General features: G+C 35.5%; 1 pseudogene; it reads right to left on the bottom strand.

Annotated features, from left to right (window-relative positions):
• Window positions 1-21,206, bottom strand: part of LOC127561287 (transmembrane protein 184C-like) — a 156,147-nt pseudogene that overhangs the window by 40,709 nt on the left and 94,232 nt on the right.

Below are 21,206 nucleotides of genomic sequence, written 5' to 3'. Positions count from 1 at the left end.
TAATAGGTACCCCTGGAATAACAGTAGGCACAAAACTAGGAAGTAGGAGGCCTCAGATTTCATCCCAATTATGTCTTAGATAAATTATTTTCTGTCCTTGAAATTCAATTTTTTTTCTCTGGCAGGGCTGTGCTTCATAGAGCCCCTAACAAATAGTAGGTACTTAATACATGCGTTTTAATTCATTGAAGTAGAAAAAGTAGGTGGCCACTTAGATGATATAATTTGACAGGTATGAAGAAGCTTTCCTGTTTCATGACATTCCTGCACTAAGAAGGAATTACATAATAAAAAATGGTTCAATGTCTACCTAATCCAGACTCCTTTTAAACTCATTGGATTTTATTCAGCTGTTCCAGTACCACTGCCACCACCCACCTAGTCTCTAGGGACAAAAGATCCTTTTCCTGCTCAGTTCAACAAAAACAAGGCTGGCAATTTGTACAAGAAGTTTTCATTAGGAAACCTAGAGAACTAGACAAAACACAAACAAATATAGGAATGAACATGGTAGAGATAACAGACACATGGTCTACAATTTAACTAATATCTATCCCAAGATTGTTTTTATTGACTTAATATATAGGTCACACAATTCTGTCCCCCTTCCCCATCACATTGTTCCCTTTGATTTAACTCCTATTCACCTGTTCAGTAGTATCTAACTCTTCATGATCCTATTTGAGATTTTCTTGGCAAAGATACTTCATTGGTTTGTCATTGCCTTCTCTAACTTGTTTACAGATGAGAAAACTGAAGTAAACAGGGTTAAATGACTCATCCATGATCATATAGCTTTTAAGTTTCTGAGGCCAGATTTGAATTCATGAAGATGAGTATTACTGATTCCAAGCCCAGTATTCTAAACAGTGTGCCACTTAGTTGCCCAAATTAGCCCTACCTTCCCCTTTTTAGATTTAATAATTCCTTTTGCATTTCTTCCTTTGCCTCTCCAAAAGAGGAACTCCAGAAAAACAGGATAATAGATCTTTCTCTCACACACACATATATACATATACATACACATACATGCATATATTTATATATAAATTAGATTATTCATTAGTTAATAGATCCATCTGGATTGGAGCTGGAATTTACTTTAATAGGAACAGCTTAGTCTATTAATATATATCTTCTTCTTTATACTAATGAAGGGTTAAAGTCATTTTCTCTCTGCTATCGTCTGTGGGAAAAAAACAGACAAATAAGCAGAGATTTTCCAGGCCTAGTCTTTCTCTATATGACAGGTGACCACTGACGTAAGTCCTTATCAGTTATGATAATATGATTATATGGGGCAGCGAGGTGGCCCAGTGGATAGAGCTCTGGGCCTGTAGTAAGGAAGTCCTGAATTCACATATGGCCTTAGACATTTACTTGCTGTGAATGCTGGGTAAGGATTTCCTTATTTGCTTCTGTTTCCCCTTTTGTAAAATGGCAGCAACCTTGCAGGATTATTGTGAGAATCAAATAAGGTAATAATTACAAAGCTCACAGCACAATGCCTGGCAGTAGGAAGCACTATAACATATTGATTATTATTATTATTATTATTATTATTATTATTCAGTGCCTAATATCTGATAATTTCTCCTGTCAGGCCCTTTTTCTGAAAGTATCTTCCCTGTTCCTACACTTCACCCATTTATAATCTATGTTTTTGACCTTCCAGACTGGAAATTTTCAGTGAGTCAGTAGCTCCCTTCCTGCTATAATCAGTCTTGCCAGAAACCAGACACCACCATTCCCTCTAAAACACCTGGTCCTCTTTAGCTTCTTTCATTTCCACTGAGACATGGAATGAAGATGGACACAGGACTTTCAACTGCATAACTGGCCAAAGCTTGGTACAAGGATGCGGCAAGTCCTGGAAGCAGTTTCTTGCATTACCTTTGTGGACTCTTGTTCCTGGTACCCCAGGCCCACTGACAATATCCTCTGTTCCATCCTCTGCCTATTTTGCTTGTCCATTTTATATGTATCAGTTCCATGCCCAGCAAGGGGAGAGTTAGTGTGCAGACCTTGTCTGTAGGGTAGATACTGTTGGATTTCTCTTTTCTTTATAGTGTTATTGAGTTGTTTATGATTTCTCCAGTTCTTTATGACCCCATTTGGAGTTTTCTAGGCAAAGATACTGGAATGGTTTGCCATTTTCTTTTCTATTTCATTTTTATAGATGAGAAAACTGAGGTAAAAAGGTTATGTAATATGCCTTTGTATTACAGTTAGTGACTGAGGTTGGGTTTGAATTCTACTCCTTCTGACTTTAGCATCAGCATTTTATCTACTGTATCACCCTTTCTCTTCTCTACATTCTCATTTTCACCACTAGTGTCTCTAGTTAGACCTCATGCCTTCCATTAAATTTGCCAAATAAAAAGATCTATTGTTTTCTGCATTGACTGGCTCCTGTTAAGATCCAAAATGTCCTAGTATCAGAGCCTGATTCTCCTCCTCCCCCTATCATAGTAGATAGAACATTGGCTGCTCCTGTAGTTAGTAGGACCAGAGTTTCCTCATCTATAAAACAGAGATAATCCTTCCCAGGGTTGTTGTGAGGCTCAAATGGAATAATATTTGTAAAGTGTTTTATAAGTCTTAAAGTGATATATAAATGAAAGCTATCATGTATTTACATGGCTAAATACATACATACATACATATATATAAATTCATATATATATGGCTAAATATATGTTTAAGTAAAAGAGATAAACAATTATATTCAAAGGTATAAGTTATGATGGCTTAGAATGATTACATTGATTGGGTATTTTCTCAAACAGATCTGGGAGAGACCTGAATTTAGAAATGTCAAGAATATCCACTGGACTTTATGTCAAAAAGACTTAATTCAGGTATTGCCTTTGATTCTAGATTTAGTGGGCAAGTCTGTAAGATTCATCTAGCTGATCTTCAAAATGTGGAAGAGGAAGATGAGAATATCTATAGTATTATAATCATGAGATAGTTGGGATTCAAATGAGAATTATATTGTATGTATGATATATTTTCAGCAGCTATATATGAAAAATAGTGTGAAACCTTCTCCCAGCCCCATCTTAGCTCTCAATAATCTTGTTAGATCTATGTTCTTATAGTTTGACCTCTAAATTTTTCTAACATTGTATTATTCATTTTATACTTAACATAAATTATTCTGTATTGTTACTTATATCTATCTTGATATCTAATTTTATATCTCTCTCTATTATCTATCACTCAACTAGATTATAAGTCCATCAAGGAAATGTACCAAGTTGGCATCTAAGACAGTGTCTCTGACATGGTAGGCACTTGACAAATATTTGATAATGATGGTTTTTTAAAAATTCAAAAATACCATTGGGTCTATAATGGTCTTACAGGAATTTTGGGATACCTAATCCAATTAAATTAATTCAATTCTACAAATACTAAGTGCCTAATATTTTTTAAAAAGAACTTTAAGAATTATAAGCTAGATTCTTAATAAATATTTGTTGATTTGAATTGAGCCTTAAATAAAAATGAATAATCAAAAAAGCATGTAAAACAAGGAATAAAATCTTGCACAGAATTCTTGGTGTTGAACAAGATAGAACTAAGTGAATTAATAAATAATGAATCAAAGAAGGTTTTTGTTCTTTGTCCCTGAAATTTGTTCTGAAATGAATAATCAAAAAAGCCATGTAAAATAAGGAATAAAATCTTGCACGGAATTCTTGGTGTTGAACAAGATAGAACTAAATGAATTAATAAATAATGAATTAAAGAAGGTTTTTGTTCTTTGTCCCTGAAATTTGTTCTGAAATTCAACCTTTGGCTTTGTGGTTGTTTTATTTTTTTAAAATATGAACACATGTATTTGTGGTCAGTTTATATAGAGTTTTAGAACAGTGATCTTACTTTACTTCATTTTACATATTTATATTTCTCTATATCATACATATTTATTTTGATGGAATATGTGAGCATACCACAAGTTGTATTCTATCATTTTCCAATCATTAAAATGGTTATGTCTCATTTTTTATTAATATTAATAAAAGTTATGAATTTTTTAAGTTAGTAGAGACTAATACTTCCTCAACTTCTACACAGATTAGCAGGTGGGTTCCCATAAGACAATGACTGTGTCCCCCTTACAATCCTAGGGATCTTATGGGGCTGAGGTTTGAGTACCTTCATTTATGAGCCCTCCCTTGAATGCACCCATTCATTATCTATTGGTACTTTCAATTAGTTTTTTTTATATAAGCATTTATACTCAGGTGGTATGATAAGAACCGTTGTCACAAACCATTTCCTCTCAAGAGCACACTCTCCCACAAATACACATGGAGTCCAGAGAAAAAATGGACTTAGATTCAGAGTATGATGATAATAAGTCGGACACAAAAGAAAATGTGTGGGTGAAGAGTAAGCTCCCAGCTCCTGGGGATTGGAAGACTTTTCTTGGATCCACAATTGTCATTATTTTCTTTAAATTTAAGAGATTATATGCTTGAAGCTGCTTTCTCCCTTGGATGACTATCTGCATCCATCTGTATTTGTGCTATTTCTTTCTTTCTACTCCAGGTTGGATGCATTCTCTCCTATTGGCAGAGCCCCTCTTTAGAGCACATTCAATTGTGGAAAACAGGGAGTTGAACACCCGTGATTCACTCTCCTCCCTTCCCCCTTGCTACTCTCTCTACAGATGTTACTGAGTATTAATTTGTGATTAATTTCTTTAAATGTACCATTTATCTTTTTAAGAATGTCTCCTGTTGGATTATGTGCTTCTGGATTGCCTTCTGTATTATGCTTAAGTGTGAAGACTGAATTAACACCCTGGATACCTTAGAATCAACCAGAGTCAGGATAAGCAAAAGTCCTTGGTCTTTATTCTTGGTCTTTATGGGTAGAAGTGAATTGGATGGATGCAGGCTCTCCACGACCTCTCCTCTTCGTCTCTCACCCAAAAATGACTCTGGCTAGTCTTACTTCACCCCCTAGTCCCTCCTACAATTCTCTGTAGATACCAATTATTAAGCCAGCACAGGATAGTGGGAAGGGCCACTTTCCAAGCATATGCTAATAGAGTATTGTCCAATCGGTAGTTAGCCTTAAATGCTCAGGTGTCCGACCATAGTGCGTTAACTTCAGAGTTTAAGACTTTTACACTTAAGCCCAGAGATAGGACTGATTATTTCATTCAATCACAAAATAGTTTTTGTGTGCTGTCACTTACTTTCATCCAAAGATCCAAGTATTTCATTGTTCCCAAACAGAATAAAGACCTGTTCATGTCTAGTTTACACCTCTGATTGTTTAATTCAGTTTAAAAGTCTGAGATCCCTATGTTTACATTAGCACAGTGCTTATAACTTTTAATAATAAATTTCATCTATGGACATGGTGGATGTTCATTTTTGATAAGGGCTTCATTTTAGAGTTGTCTTCATTTTGGATTCATGACTGAAGTTTTTCAATTTGTAGTCTAATTTCTTTGGTCATTCTTTATCTTCTTTTGGATATTCCAATGTGATTCTGATGCTTCAGATTATGTTTTTCTTTTGGGACTCAAGATTATTTTTCCCTCTTATTATAACATTGGAATAAAACTAAAATAGGGGGATTGAATTTTTGGTTTTTCCTTGGTGAAATCTTGTGGTTTCTTTGTGATTACCAATTGTCATTTGTTTTTGCTGATTCTGGGATATTTTCTTTAATGGTTTATGTTATTTTGTTTTTCCTGAATTTTCTGGAGTAATTGTCATCTTCACGTTTCTTTGAGTAATTGAGTTGGTAATCCTTACAGAGCTACATCTAAATCTATCTTCTATTACTTGAACCTGCATGTTTTATTTTGGAGGATTCTGTCTTTTTTTTTTTTTTGAGTCTATTTCCAGTTGATTTACATTATATATGATTCTATTTTCTGCTGTAGTAAATCTGTTGGCTTATCCTATTTGTTTTTTTCAAGTTTTCTATTTTATTTTTCATACTAGTCACTTAAAATTTTTTTTCCTCTCATTCTATTTTAAAGCATCCTTTAATTCTAGCTTCAGTTCCTTCTGTGGTTTTTAATTTTTTTTCTTTACAAGCTCTTCTTTTACTTGGTCTTGTGATTTTTTCATCATAGTATTAATTTGTGGTTAATTTCTTTAAATGCACCATTTATCTTTTTAAGAATGTCTCTTGGGATATCTTTGCTTCTCTTTCCATCTGCAATAATTTTTGTACTTTAGCTGTTCCATTTACTTTGTAGTACTTTGGAAATTTATTAGAAATGATTACAATTAGCAAAGCATTATATTACAGTAGACACCAGGAATACAATGATGAAAAATAACACTATCTTGGATCTTAAGGGGCTTAATGTCTACTGTAGTAGGGAATTAAGGGTATAGGGTATGTCATGTACCAAAAAAAAAAAAAAAAAAAAAGTAACCATAGAGTTAGAAGCAACTTCCTAAAACAAAAACTTTGTCACAATTTGAGGAATTCCTCATTTTTGTGCTTCAACCAAGACAACTTTAATATCTGACATTCTTTACCCATAGCTTAGGATATAGCCACCAACTTCTCTTACAACATGGAATTATAAAGCTCAAAGTTTACTTAGGAGTTAATGGAAACTAGTAGAAGGCCTGTGAAAGCCCACAGAAAACAATGATTAATTCAAAGGAGCAACCCTATTCCTAGAGGTCTATGCAGTCTCAGTTACTTATAGCCCTAGAAAGATTCAGGCAGAGGGCACTCAGGGATGTTCCTCCTTTTTGATTCCCCTTCCAATTTCTTCAGGAGTCAACTTTTGCTGCTGAGAGATGGGGGAACTGATAGATAAATGTTTCAGAGGAAATGGGATATGAAGGGATCAATGACACAGGTGGAGAGGTTAGCCTTGGTCTGGAGATTGCTCATGATATCTTCCAAGATAAAAGGAAGAACAACAAAGCATGATCCAGGACATAGATTTTAAAATGGTGTGAAAGCAAGATGAGGGATCTTATAACGGCTTCAGTCTTCCCGGTAAAGAAGCAAGTGAAATTTTCTACTGAGTAGGGAAACATAGAAATTGTTTAGCTATGGAGCTGGGTTCGTTAAGAAAAAGGAAGAGATTCGAAAAAACTACTTGTCAGGAATATGATAGGCCATCAGTAAGAGATATAAGGACTGTCATATAGTAATAGTAGTAGAAGTAGTAGCAGTAGAAGGAGGAGGAGGAGAAGGAGGAAAAGGAGAAGGAGGAGAAAAAGAAGACTAGTTAAGATTAGATAGATTAGATAGCATAAATTCGCAGTGGAACCAGTCAGCACAGTCTTATGACTCTTATTTTTTTCATTAATTTTTTAAATTTTGAACTTAACAAGTTCTTATTAAAATGGGCATTTCTATATAAAAATATAACAGAAAGAGATAATTTTATGTGAAACTGCACATCTTTAATATAAATAGCTTTCTATTCTTTTTAGAAATGTACTAAGTTCAGCATGTGATTTTCAAGACTGACCTGTATGTCTTTGCTTCCTTCTGGTTTCCTTCTGTTTTCTTTTGCATTTTAAAATATGCTCTCATATCTTTCTTTTCTAAGTAAGTATAGGAACTTCCTTCCTCCATCATGACTTTCTCCAGCAGTTCTAGATGACTGGACAAAGGAAGAAACCAGAGGGCAGAAAAAGTAGGTGTTGGGGCTTATCTAAAGCTGAGTATTAGCAGGGTAGAAACAATGGAAAGACAATGGGGCAAGGAATTTGAAAACAAACAGTACTCTATTGAAATGTCTGAGTGTGAAGGAAGGAAAATGGAAGTATTGTAGAAATGACAGTTCAAAGAGAGGTGACAAGATAAAGAGTAGTTTTAGAGGGAAGATGGCACTAAGGGTATAAAAGAATAAGACAATGACTAGAGAAGGAAATTTTAGAGTTTTAGATGTCATAAAAATTAAGGAATTAGAAATCATCATTGTGAATATTGATTCCAAAAATGAGAATAAGAGGGGTTGGGAGAGAGAGTGGTTGAAATCTATGAGGAAGGCAGGAGAGTATTCTGGACATCAGTGTATAACAGAAACAATCTGATAAGATTGGGCCCCTTCTCTCAGAGGGAAGTTCAGTTAGAACATATAAATAGAACAGGTAGGATTGAAGAAGGGACCACGAAACTCTAAAAATCCTTGAAGGAGTAAATCTCCTTCAACTCTGCCTCAGTGCCCCACCTGAGGGAAACAAGACAGTTTCATTCTGTTATCTAAGTGGGGTTGGTTCTAGTCCTTAGCAAAAGAATTTCAACTCTATTCAATTCTATCCAAATTTCAGCTCAAGCTGAAACTCAGCTTGTAAATGAGCCAACTTGGGACTCCACCCAGTAGCCCCCACTGGGTCTGAACTGCTCAGGCTGTCCCAACCCTCACCAAGACACCCAATGTAATAAGCTTCCTTCAACGAAGATCTTTTGCAGCTGGACCTTAGTAGCTCCCTTAGCTGCCAGGACATTCTCAGTCCAAAACTCCATTTTCCATAGATCTGCCATATAGAAGTCAGTCTCTTAATAAACTGATTCCTATGTAACAATAAATTTTCATTTTGCAATTAATTTTTGGGAATGAGTGAATTCTTTCACGCCTAAAACCTGCGGCCGATTTAAAGGGGATTCTTAACAACTCTCTTATAGCCACTAATCTAGACCACTCAAACAGCATCACCCTTGTTTCTATTCTCCTGTGAATTATTATCAAATACAAGAAAACCTTCTAAATTTTGTTTCTAGTTTCCTACGAATATTTCCACTATATTTCCACCATTTTCTGATCTCAGCTATTGTGTAGTGATTTTGTTTGCAGAGCTAAATGCAAAGGAAATGGCTAGGTTTGTTTCTAAGATGTGGAATTATTCAACTAGAGGAAAGGTCTCAGTATCAGATAGTGCAAATGGACTGGAGTACATCAGGGACTGCAAATCTTTTTCTTTCTAATGTGTAGAGATGCCAGGGGAGTTGATGCCCTTTGCTTGTTCTCTTAAATGTGGCAAAAACCTGAACTAGGATTTAAAATGTAAAAACCACTTATTTCATAAATTAGTCAAAATTGGCCCATTCTCCCATTTCCCATTAAGATTCTTATCTTCCCAAATTCACATAACTCAAAGGAAAGTACATTTACATAATAAAGTACCTTCGATAAAGTTTAAAGAGTTTAAAGGATATATTATCAAAAATTCTGGATGCTCCATTGATCCAATAAAGATTTGAAAGAACTTCCCCTCAGATATTCTTGGCAAACCTAAGTGCCTTTTAGAAGTTCATATTCCTGTGTCCTACTTTCAAATGAAATCAAGTTATGTCAACAAGCATTTATTTAGTATTTACTATGTGTCAGGCACTCTGCTAAGAACTGAGAATAAAAAGAAAAAAAACAGAAACAGTCCCTACCTTCAAGGAACTTACATTCTACTGCCAGGACCAAACTTTTCTAGGGTGATAGAATTTGTCACAGTAAGAGCTAGATGGCCCTTGAGATTACTGGGTACAGTCAGCCTCCCACCAAAATGATGGGGGTTACCCACCATAATGGGGTACAGGATGAGACCCCAAAAGTATAGTGGGATCACAGGCTGATGTTGCCAGTCATCAAAAAAGATGCTCCAAATCAAGGTGCAAAGATTTTATTAAGCTGCTAAAATTTGTAGTCTAAATCCCTTAAAATCTTTAACAAGAAAAAAAGGGTTTTTAGCAATTAACAAGGGAAATCAAGTTCCCTAGCAGTAACCAAGGGGGAAGATTCTATCAGCAGGGTAAATCCCTAACAGTTTTTAGCCAAGAAAAGGAGTTTTAGCAATTAACAAGGGGAAATTAAGTTCGCTAGCTGTAACCAAGGAAGAAGACTCTATTAAGGTAGCAAATAGGGGATCATGGGGTTAGCCCTAAAAGGAATTTAGGGTCCTAATAGACATTAGCTGTTGTGATGCTTAGCCAGTGAACTAATCTAAAAAGAAGTCAGTGGGGAAGGGAAATTATGCCATTGACCATAATCCTAAAAGGGATTTAGCATTCTAAAATGAGTTAGCCTTGAATATACAGTATGAGAAGATCTTTTATATTGAAACTATTACCTGGATGGGGAGAGCGGGGTTTGAAATTATAACTTGGCTTTCTGATTGGATATAATAAGGAATTATGATGTTAGTAAGCAGAGTAATGATGTGATGAATAATAGGAGTTCGATGGTTTTGTCACTACAAAGGATTCAACTAAGAATTCTACCAGAATCTTTACCTGGAGTGGGGCTGTAAAAAAAGGTCCTATTTAATAAAAAGCCCAATCAAAATAAAAAAGGTTTACTTATAATCCTATTATAACTCCTCCATTTGCCTTTTGGAGTCCATAGGTTTCAGATTGTTTATGGAAATTCAGGCTCTATCAATGTCCATCTAGCTACCAAGGTCTTCTTGAAGACCTGAGTTCAAATATGGCATCAGATTTTAGCTTTGTGACCCTGAACAAATGATTTTATCTCCATTTGTCTTAATTCACTGCAGAAATAAAAGGCAAACTATTCCAGTATGTAACCAAGAAAACTCATGGACAGTATTGATGCATGTAGTCCATGGAGTAATCCAGAGAAGGTCACAACTGAACAACATCAAGTTTTTGCTAAAGCACGTACTTTTTTGCCAAAGCCTTGTAGATTTCAAGTTAAGTTGCACTTCAATAAGGTATTTGAGTATGGATTTATAGAGATTGGGAATAGAGCAGGTACTCAATAAATGTTTGTTGAATTGAATTGCCTAAAAAATTAAGTCTCCTTACAGTGCTTGGCCAACTTCCAGAAGCAGGGGGTTAAGTGACCACCCGAGTGGTCAGTGGGATAGGGAATGCTCTTCTTTGGCAATATTTGATCTAAGATTTGCTTACAAACTAAGAAAATATACATTTGCATGGTTCCAGAATATTGCATGCTTTAAGTTGCCATGTTTGGTTAGTAATATTGATAAAATTTTACACACACAGAGACAGACATTCAAAATTAGGGACTTCATCAAAAAGATAGAAGAGCTAGCCTTCTTTCTATTCATCAATTGGGTGCCACAGAAATCTCTTCTTCCTGGAAGCTTACTATAGCCTTGGAATACTTTTTATACTGGAAGTACTCATTGTTTCTTCCTTTCCCTTTTAGACCTCACCTTTTGTTTGACTAGTTCCTCCTAAAACTTCCATTTTAAGTAGGAGCCTCAGGCCAAAGACTTCATTATCTTCTCCCGACTACCGACTCATTTCCAAGGGACTTTCTCTATATTGTCCCTTGTATCCTTCCACTTTGCTTTTCAGCTTCCTTTTATTATTGGCTTTTCCATTAAAATGGAAGTTCTTTAAGGGAAGAATTACCCTTCTTTCTGCTTGTCCCATTAAACATGAACCTGGCTATCCCTTATGTGGCCAGTAAGACTACTGAATTTCTTTTTGCTAAGGGAGGGGCTTCTCCTTCACTCTCACTCTGGTACTTCTCCCCCCATAGAATGGGGATTGCAGGGGAACCCAAGAGCTTTCTCGAGACCTCTCCTCTGCTTGGCCAGCTTGGTGACCTGTCATTTAAATGCTAGTTTGTTATTTCCTCCTATCCTTATTGGAGTGTGATTTAATGATGAACTTAGGGATCCACTTTTCTCTTCTCAGATCTCCAGAGAAAATTTTTTAGAACTTTTAGAGAGTTGAGATCCTGAGAAGCTTATCTTCATCTGCAGGAAGGGTCATACCCATCCTAGATCAGTCGTTTATCTCTTAAGGGAATTGGAGCTGCTTGAAAGCATGCTTATCCCATACATTTTACTCTGGGACTGCAAGTTTACTCTGCAGTCCCACCAGAGAGGAGTCCCCTAAATACAGCCATGAAAACCCTAAATTTTCTAGCTTCAAGGGGCTATGGGCTCTTTTTACCTAGAGCCCACATTGCCTGCCAGTCTGGCAAATGTTTGAGTATGACTGGGTTTGCAGGATCTGGATTCCCACTTTGGGGACTATTGCCAAATCCCTATATGATTCTATTCCAGGCCCAAATACTCTTCCTCTTGACTGGGGACCTGATCAGACCAAGGCTTTTAAAATCCTGAAAGCCAAACTAATCTCCAAACCTGCCCAACTTAGAGAAGCCTTTGACTCTATACGTTGATGAGAGGGGTGTACAGGCTTTGGGGGTCCTTACTCAGACTCTGGGACCTGACCCCAGGCCACTGCTTATTTCTCCAGAAAACTGGACTCACAGATTGGCTAGAATGACAGGGAAAGATAATGCGGAATGTTGGAGGGGATGTGGGAAAACTGGGACACTGATACATTGTTGGTGGAATTGTGAATACATCCAGCCATTTTGGAGAGCAATTTGGAACTATGCTCAAAAAGCTATTAAACTATGCATACCCTTTGATCCAGCAGTGTTTCTACTGGGCTTATACCCCAAAGAGATACTAAAGAAGGGAAAGGGACCTGTATGTGCAAGAATATTTGTGGCAGCCTTCTCTGTAGTGGCTAGAAACTGGAAACTAAGTGGATGCCCATCAATTGGAGAATGGCTGAATAAATTGTGGTATATGAATGTTATGGAATATTATTAAGAAATGACCAGCAGGAGGATTTCAGAAAGGCCTGGAGAGACTTACATGAACTGATGCTAAGTGAAATGAGCAGAACCAGGAGATCATTATATACCTCAACAAAGATACTGTACGAGGATGTATTCTGATGGATGTGGCTCTCTTCAACAATGAGATGAACCAAATCAGTTCCAATAGAGCAATAATGAACTGAACCAGCTACACCCAGGGAAAGAACTCTGGGAGATGACTAAGAACCATTACACTGAATTCCCAATCCCTCCATTTTTGTCCACCTGCATTTTTGATTTCCTTCACAGGCTAATTGTACACTCAATTGTACATTCAAAGTCCAACTCTTTTTATACAGCAAAATAACTGTATGAACTTGTATACATATATTGTATTTAACTTATACTTTAACATATTTAACATGCATTGGTCAACCTGCCATCTGGGGAAAGAGGTGGGGGGAAGGAGGGAAAAAGTTGGAACAAAAGGATTTGCAACTGTCAATGCTGAAAAATTATCTATGCAAATATCTTGTAAATAAAAAGCTATTTAAAAAAAGAAAAGAAAATTGGACTGGGTTTCCCTGGTCTGGACATTCTGCCTTAGAGCAATGGTTGCCAAGGCTCTTGTAATTGAAGAAGCCTCAAAACTAACCTTGGGACAGCCATTGGATGTTTTAGCCCCTGGGGTCCAGAGTATTTTAGAAGCCAAAGGACATCAGTGTGAGACCAATAGATGTCAGGGTCTCCTACCTGACCTGACTCTCTAGATGCGTCACACCCTTAACCCTCCCACCCTGCTCTCTAACATTCCTCAGTGGGGAGACATCATTCACAGCTTTCTTGAAAACGGGGAGGAAAAAAGCGGGTTATTCTGTGGTGAGTCCCAATGGCACCCCAGAGGCTAAGCCATTGCCTCCTGCGACCTCTCCCCAGAAGGCTGAACTCATTGCCCTGACCAGAGCTTTGGAACTGGGGAAGGGAATGAGAGTGAACATCTGCGCTGACTCCAAATATGCTTTTCACATTTTGCATGCTCACAGGGCTATATGGAGAGAGAGGGCTCTGTTGACAACACAGAATTGTCCCATCAAACATGCAGGAGAAATCTGTTTAATAAACATTTGTTGATCAATTGGAAAGTCTAGATGTGATTTGTATTTTTTAAAAATTTATTCACAGAAGTGAGAGGCAGAATGATATAATGAATGGAGAGTCAATCTTGAAGCCAAGAAAACAAAACAACATAACAATGCAAAATCAAACCAAACCAAACCAAGTTCAAGTCCTTGCTCTGAGGTATACCAGTGAGGTGAGCTTAAGTAAGTTGCACAACTTTGTGTGACTCAGAAAGCTTTCTAAGTCTGCCAAGCAAGTTACAGAGTAAAGGTAGATGGGGCCTCATTAATGGGATTCATCTTCTGAAAAAAATCACTTCACAACTCCTCCAGAAAATCATAAATCAATTACAAGAGGTGGAGGGAGGGAGGAAAGAGAACAAATTAAGCACTTTTTACCTAGTAAGTAAGTAATATGCTTCAGAGGAGCAAAAAATAGTTTTAGATTATAATAATTATAATTATATAATATATTATTTATATATTTTTATAATAGTATAATAACTTACAGTATGCTTTAAGGTTTTCAAAGTGCCTTACATGTATTATCTCATTTACTTTTCCCAACAACCCTGGGAAGTAGGTGTTATTATTATCCTCATTTAATTGATGAGGAAACTGAAAGTTAATTTGCTCAGAGCACATAGTTAGGAAGTAGATTTGAATTTAGGTTTTCTCTTTAGTTCCAACCATTTAGTTGTCTTTAGGTCAGTACATTTACAGTAGAGAAAGATGCCTTTACTCATTCTATTACACATACTCACCCAAAATTTTAAAAAAATTACAGCTGAGTACCTCTGACTTTCCTCTTTGGCTTGATTGACTTACAAATCAGCAAATCTTTTTTTTTTTTCTTCTTTGGCTTTTATACAGTATCATATAGCTACACAAGGAAGCCTTATAACATTTTTCTCTTACCAAATTTACATAGCCTGAATTGAATGCAAGGATGTATAGACTGAGCTGGCAATAAATTTTCCTTAACAAAGAATTCATAATGTTGCATTTAGGCTACACACAGAAGAATAAACTTATTAGGAAGAGAAAGTTTGTAACTTAGCATCTAGGGGCAGAGTTCTGGAAGGAATGATAAACAAGAACTATAATTCATCCTCTGTACAAAAATTAATCTGAGTAATTAATTTCAAATGTATCTCATCTGCTGAATGTTACTGAACTATGCTAAAATTTTTAGATAATAAATTCTTGCATTTGTGTTTGACAGGCCTACATTGCTACTGGGAGAAGTGGGAGAACATCTACTAACCTGATAGTATCTTCTAGCCTTAAGGGGGTCTTTTGTTCTTAAGTAGGTTTTTTATTTTTGTAGAATACTTTGCATTGACAAAATCATCATAACCTCACAGTTACTGTACCCAGTCTGGATTATTTCCCCTTTTTATGGTTTATATATTTTATGATCTAATAAGTTCCCTATAAAAAGGGGTTTAGCAGTATCTTTCTCCTTAATGGCATCTTCCCCTTGGTTAATTATGAGTTCTGCTAGGGAACTCATCTTTTCCTTGTTAATTGCTAAAAACCCTTTTCTTTCTTTTTTATTAAAGCTTTTTATTTTTCAAAACATATGCATGGATAATTCTTTGACATTAATCCTTGCAAAATCTTGTGTTCCAATTCCCCTCCCTTCCTCACACTCTCTCTTAGATAGCAAGTAGTCCAATATTTGCATGGTAGAAGTATATGTAAAACCCCTTTTTTCTTTTTTAAAGACTCTTATAAATTTAGCCTTTTAAAGCAGTGTAATAAAATCATTGCCTCTTGATTTGGAGAAGTTCTATGCCTACAAATTCTTTTGAAATGATCTGAGATACTAGTTGGTGACCCCAATATACTTTTGGGGTCAAACTCCCTCTCCCCATCATTTGATGGATAAACCCACATTTTGGTGGTTCATATGGGGAGTCCTGGAATCCCACATATGTGGAGACTTGGCATCCCTAATCCATTAACCCCAATATTTTGGTGATCAAATCCCATCATCTGCAAAGGAATATGAATATGAATTATACAAAGGAAAAAATCTTGCCTTGATGTCAGTAGATGTTCAATTATGTAGGACAAAAAAAGTCACATTTGGGGATTATAGATTTACTCTTAAACCCAAACCCTTGCATTGGAAAGTATATTTCTCTCCTGCTCTGTTGATTATATATATATATAAAACCAATTGTCTTGGGTGCCTTAGATCTCAGTAACAAGAATTGGATAAGGTCTTATCCAATGCAAATGAATATAATAACAGTACCTTCCTCCCAGGGTTGTTGTGAAGATCAAATAAAATAATAATTGTAAAGCACTCAGCACAATAGCTGACACAGAGTAAGCACTTTATAAGTTAACTGTTATTATTGTTATTATATTAAAATTATTATATAAATATTATACAATTATTATGTATTATATAGTTATATTATAATAATTATTATTATGATACTAATTGCTATTAATATAATTAAAATTTGGTCTCAAAACATTTACTAGCTGTGTGACCCTGGGCAAGTGTTTTAACTTCTATCTACCTCAGTTTCTTCATATGTAAAATAGGATAATAAAAACACTTGCCTCCGAGGATTATTGTGAAGATCAGATGAGATAGTATTTGTAATGGGTCTAGTACATAGTAAGTGCTTAATAAATACACGCCTCCTTTCTTCTAATGGTTAACTTTCACCATCCCCTTATTAGATCTCTGTTTTACAGTCCCACATTTGTCGATATTTTTTACTCCAGTTCTTTGTGATAGTTCCCTATTTGTTGGATGTTTCAACCTGTTTACACCTACCGTGTTTCACTCCATTGTCCTCTGATATTCAATTTTAGCTCTTTAGAGATAGCTATGTTTCATAACTCAAAACAAGAAATATTGAAAAAATAAGCCATGTTTTAGGGAAAAGTTTTTAGGGGGTTTGTATAATTTAAAAAGTATAGAATAAAAATAAAATAAAAAATATAGACATTTCCCATGGATGATTCAACCATGGTTCTGTTTTTAATTCTGTACTTTATAGTTGTCAAGATGTTGTCACATAGCAAGACCAGGAGATCATTATATACTTCAACAACAATACTATATGATGATCAATTCTGATAGACGTGGTCATCTTCAGCAATGAGATGAACCAAATCAGTTCCAATGGAGCAGTAATGAACTGAACCAGCTACACCCAGGGAAAGAACTCTGGGAGATGACTATGAATCACTACATAGAATTCCCAATCCCTTTATTTTTGTCCGCCTGCATTTTTTATTTCCTTTACAGGCTAATTGTACACTATTTCAGAGTCTGATTCTTTTTATACAGCAAAATAACAGTTTGGACATGTATACTTATTTTGTATTTAATTTGTACTTTAACATATTTAACATGTATTGGTCATCCTACCATCTAGGGGAGGGGGTTGGGGGAAGAAGGGGAAAAATTGGAACAAAAGGTTTGGCAATTGTCAGTGCTATAAAATTACCCATGCATATAACTTGTAAATAAAAAGCTATTAAAAAGAAAAAAAAGAAAAAGAAAATTATCCATGTATATATTTTGAAAATAAAAAGCTTTAATTAAAAAATTAAAAAAGATGTTGTCACATAGATTATTTCATTGGTTCTCCTCACTTCATATGATCATAGAGCAAAAACTGGAAGGAGATCTTAGAAGCTCTCTAGTCCAATCTCTCATTTCATAGATAAGGAAACTGAGTTCTGGGGTCAGTAACAGAACCAGAATTTGAACCAAGCACTTGAACCTATGGTTCAATTATAACTCAGTGTCTTCTCATTCGAGTCAATTCAATTTACTTCATAACACATCAATGCAAAAAAACATTTTTAATTGTGTACTATATGTGGTGGGCTCTGGAGAGAAAGAAAAAAAACATTTCCATTTTGAAGATTACAAGAAGGGGAAAGGAAGAGCTCAGGAAGGATTTCTTTAAGGAGTTAGTGCCTGGGCTGAATCTTGAAAGAAATTAAGATTCTAAGAGGTAGAGGAAATATACATTTTAGTAGTTTAGGACATGGAGTAGCACAGACATGGAGGTAGAAAATAGAATCCCAAGTTTGGGGAGCAAAAAGTAGGACAGCTTTGCACACCAGCTGATATGAAGGCATCAATTTATCAGGACATTTCTGGCTGTTCCCCAACTTTCTTCCTTATTCCTTTCTGTGTTAAGCACAGAATGTTACTGACAATGGTAATAATGGAATTTTCTTCAAGGATTTTCACCACATAGAGCACATGTAGCTTTTGGCTTCTGAACTTGGTAGCTTTCATTTAGGCAGATATCCAACCAGCTCAGGACCTCCAACTTTCCCATTTCATTTGGGGGCTCCTACAGGGACAAAAGCATTGCAAGAGAATGTGATCAAGCAATGCTGCTACATCTCGGTCTCTTAGGGAGCACATAAGAATCGGCTTTCTTTTTTCCTTGTATTTTATTCAAGTAGCCGGTCAGTCTGTGCCCCTTTCCTTTCTCAACCCAATTGTAGGCAATTGTTCCCTTTTCTCAGAATACAACCTTCCCTCACATTCACGGGCCTACATTATTTATTTAGAGTGCCTGAGCATATTTATAGCTCATCAGAAAAAGCAGCAGCCGCTCATTTCCCAGGAAAGTAGAACATTTGGACATTTAAAAGTATTTTCAAAAGAAAAAAAGAAAAGAAACATTCTCTGAAGAGTTCACAGGCCTGCTGTTCCAATGTGGCTTCCCAAAAAAGGTCTCATTGGCTCCGATACACTGCCAGATTTCCCTGTAATGTTCAGCTCCTACCTGCTGGGTTTGAGGTCAGAGAGCTGCATGCCATTTTTCTCTTTCAACAGTCTTTTCTATGTTCTCCTCCTCCTCCTCTCTCAAAGATTGCTAATGTCATTCCCAGGCTATCCTTAGGAACAGGACAGTTGACCTTCTGGATAAACTAAATAAAGAACACTGTGGTATAGTGACAGGAGTACTCATTTGGATCCAGAGGATCAAAGTTGAAATGACAATTCTGTTATTAAATATGTGATTGTGGGCAAATTATTTAATTTCTTTGGGCCTCAGTTTCTTCATGTATAAAATCGAGGTTTAATACCTGATTCTAATGTCACTTATAGCTCTGACTTAGAGTCTGTGTGACTTTGGGCAACTAGCTGAACCTTTCTGAATTGTATTTTGTTCAAATATAAACTGTAAATTACAATTAAAATTTAAAAGTTTGTTCAGTTATGAATTATCCTTACTGAGACTACCTCAAAAGATAGGAAAAACACTTTAAAATCCTAAAACATTGTAGAAATGTGAATCATGTTATTTGTATATGTTTGTAAAAAACAAAAATTTCTTCCTGTTAGCAAGGTATGAATTAAGTCCAGAGATTCAATAATTGTTTTACTCTAATCATTTTTTTGTATGAATCTAGTATTTCCTTTCTATTTTTAAAGTTAAATTAATTTTTTCCCACTTAACACAATTTTTTTTCTTTCAGTCCTAACTTCCCTATTGGAAAAAAAGAAAACAAAATTCTTATAATAAATATGCATAGTCAATCAAAACAAATTTCTATATTGGTTATATTAAAAGTATATATTTTATGTTTCATTTTGAACCTCTCTCTTCTCTGTCAGGTGCTAGATGTGCATTAACACTGGTCCCATAGAATTCAAGTAGTGAAGAACTACAATCAAATCATACCTTATTTAACATCTACCAATATAAAAAGGAAATCTGGGAATCTGATATTACAGAAGGCAAAAAATATAAGCTTAAAACCAAGAATAGCTTATCCAGAAAAACTGAATATAATTGTATAGAGGGGAAAATGGACATTTGATAAAAATAGAGGCACTCCAAACATTTCTAGTGAAAAAATTAGAAGTGCACAGAAACACTAAAATATAAACACTGGACTCAAGAGAAATATAAAAAAGAAAAAGTAGAAAAGAATAAATTGCTTACATTCTAATATGGGGAGATGATGCATGTGTTCTCTTTGATCCCCATTGTTATCAAGGGCCATAGAGAGATTCTAATTTGACAGAAGGTCTGAGAGTGGCTTTGTAATGTCTTGATGATCTTAAAAGAAGAATGGAAAGAAAGAGAGGGAAAGAGAAATACAATAGAAGGGGCAGAAAGGAGAGTGGGGAGGTAGCAGGAATTTTATCTTACACAGTTGAGGTACACAAGTAGAAGTCTGTATAAACAAGGAGAAAGGGGTTGGGGGAAAAAACTGACACTATCTCACCTGATCAAAGGGATGAAAAATATATCCTTGGATATAGTAATAAATTTCAATAAACAGGAAAATAGGAGGGAAAGGGAAGACGAGAAAATATGAAATAAAATTGTCCATAAATTAAGGGAAGGATTAATCCTAAGCAGAACCAATTGTCTAAAGTTATATAGAAAAACATCTACAGATTTTTTTTGCTATATCTATCACAAAGAATTGAAAATTGAGGCTTTACCCATCAATTGAAGACTGGTTGAGCAAGTTATGGTATATGGATGTAATGGAATACTGTTCTACTAAAATACTGCTGTATTGTATTAAAAAAATTGTCAGAAACTTGGGAAATGTTGGATGGACTGATGAAGAGTAAAGTAAGAAGAACCTGAATAATTTATACAATAGCAATTTTGTAAAAACAAACAATTTTGAAAGACTCATGAACTCTGATCAACACAACGATTCCAGAAGAATCATGATGAACCATGCTGTTCGTGTCCTGATAGAGAGGTAATTATCTCAGAGGACAGATAGAAACATTATGTGGATTGTAGGTACCAATATGAAGTTTTGTAAATTCATTCTGAAATGCTTTATAAGCACAAAAGGTAGCAATTATTTTTCATTGCATGCAAGAATATGATATCATTGCAGTAGTTGTTTACATTGCTTTATTGGCCTCTACATCATTCTGCATCAGCTCATGAAAACCTTTCTATGCTTCTTTAAATCTTTCATATTTACTGTTTTTAGTAAACAGAGACATATTTCAATACATTCATGAACCATGATTTGTTTAACCATTGATTCCAATTCTTTGCTACCACAAAAAGAACTGTTATCAATATTTTGGTCCATATGAGGACTTTTTCTTTTCAATGATTTCCTTGAAATATAAGCCTAGTGGAATCTCTGGGTCAAAGGATATGGACCATTTATTTGCAGGATACAAATTGTTTTCCGACATGGTTGTGTTGATTCATAACTCTGCCAACAATCCACTAGTATGCCTATGTTCCCAGGTCCTTCTTTCATAGATTTCAAGTACGTGTACTTGCATATGTTTTAAGAAATTGATCCGATCCAACTATCCAAGGACTTGGATGAAGAGAAAATTCTATAGTAGCTTTTTTGTTTCTTGCTTTGCTGAATTGAGCAATAGCTAGGATTACATAAATGAGATTTTGTTTCCTTTAAATTCTTTGATCCCTTCTACTTCTGTTCTATTCTCTTCTGAGATGGGGAGAGATGAGTTTTGTTATTGCTTATTACTGTTCTTTTGCTCTTCTCTGTCCTAG

Source organism: Antechinus flavipes, chromosome 4, assembly GCF_016432865.1.
Source record: "Antechinus flavipes isolate AdamAnt ecotype Samford, QLD, Australia chromosome 4, AdamAnt_v2, whole genome shotgun sequence".
NCBI lineage: Eukaryota > Metazoa > Chordata > Mammalia > Dasyuromorphia > Dasyuridae > Antechinus > Antechinus flavipes.
Note: the sequence above shows the minus strand (reverse complement) of the source record. Positions and strands in the feature narration are given on the sequence as shown.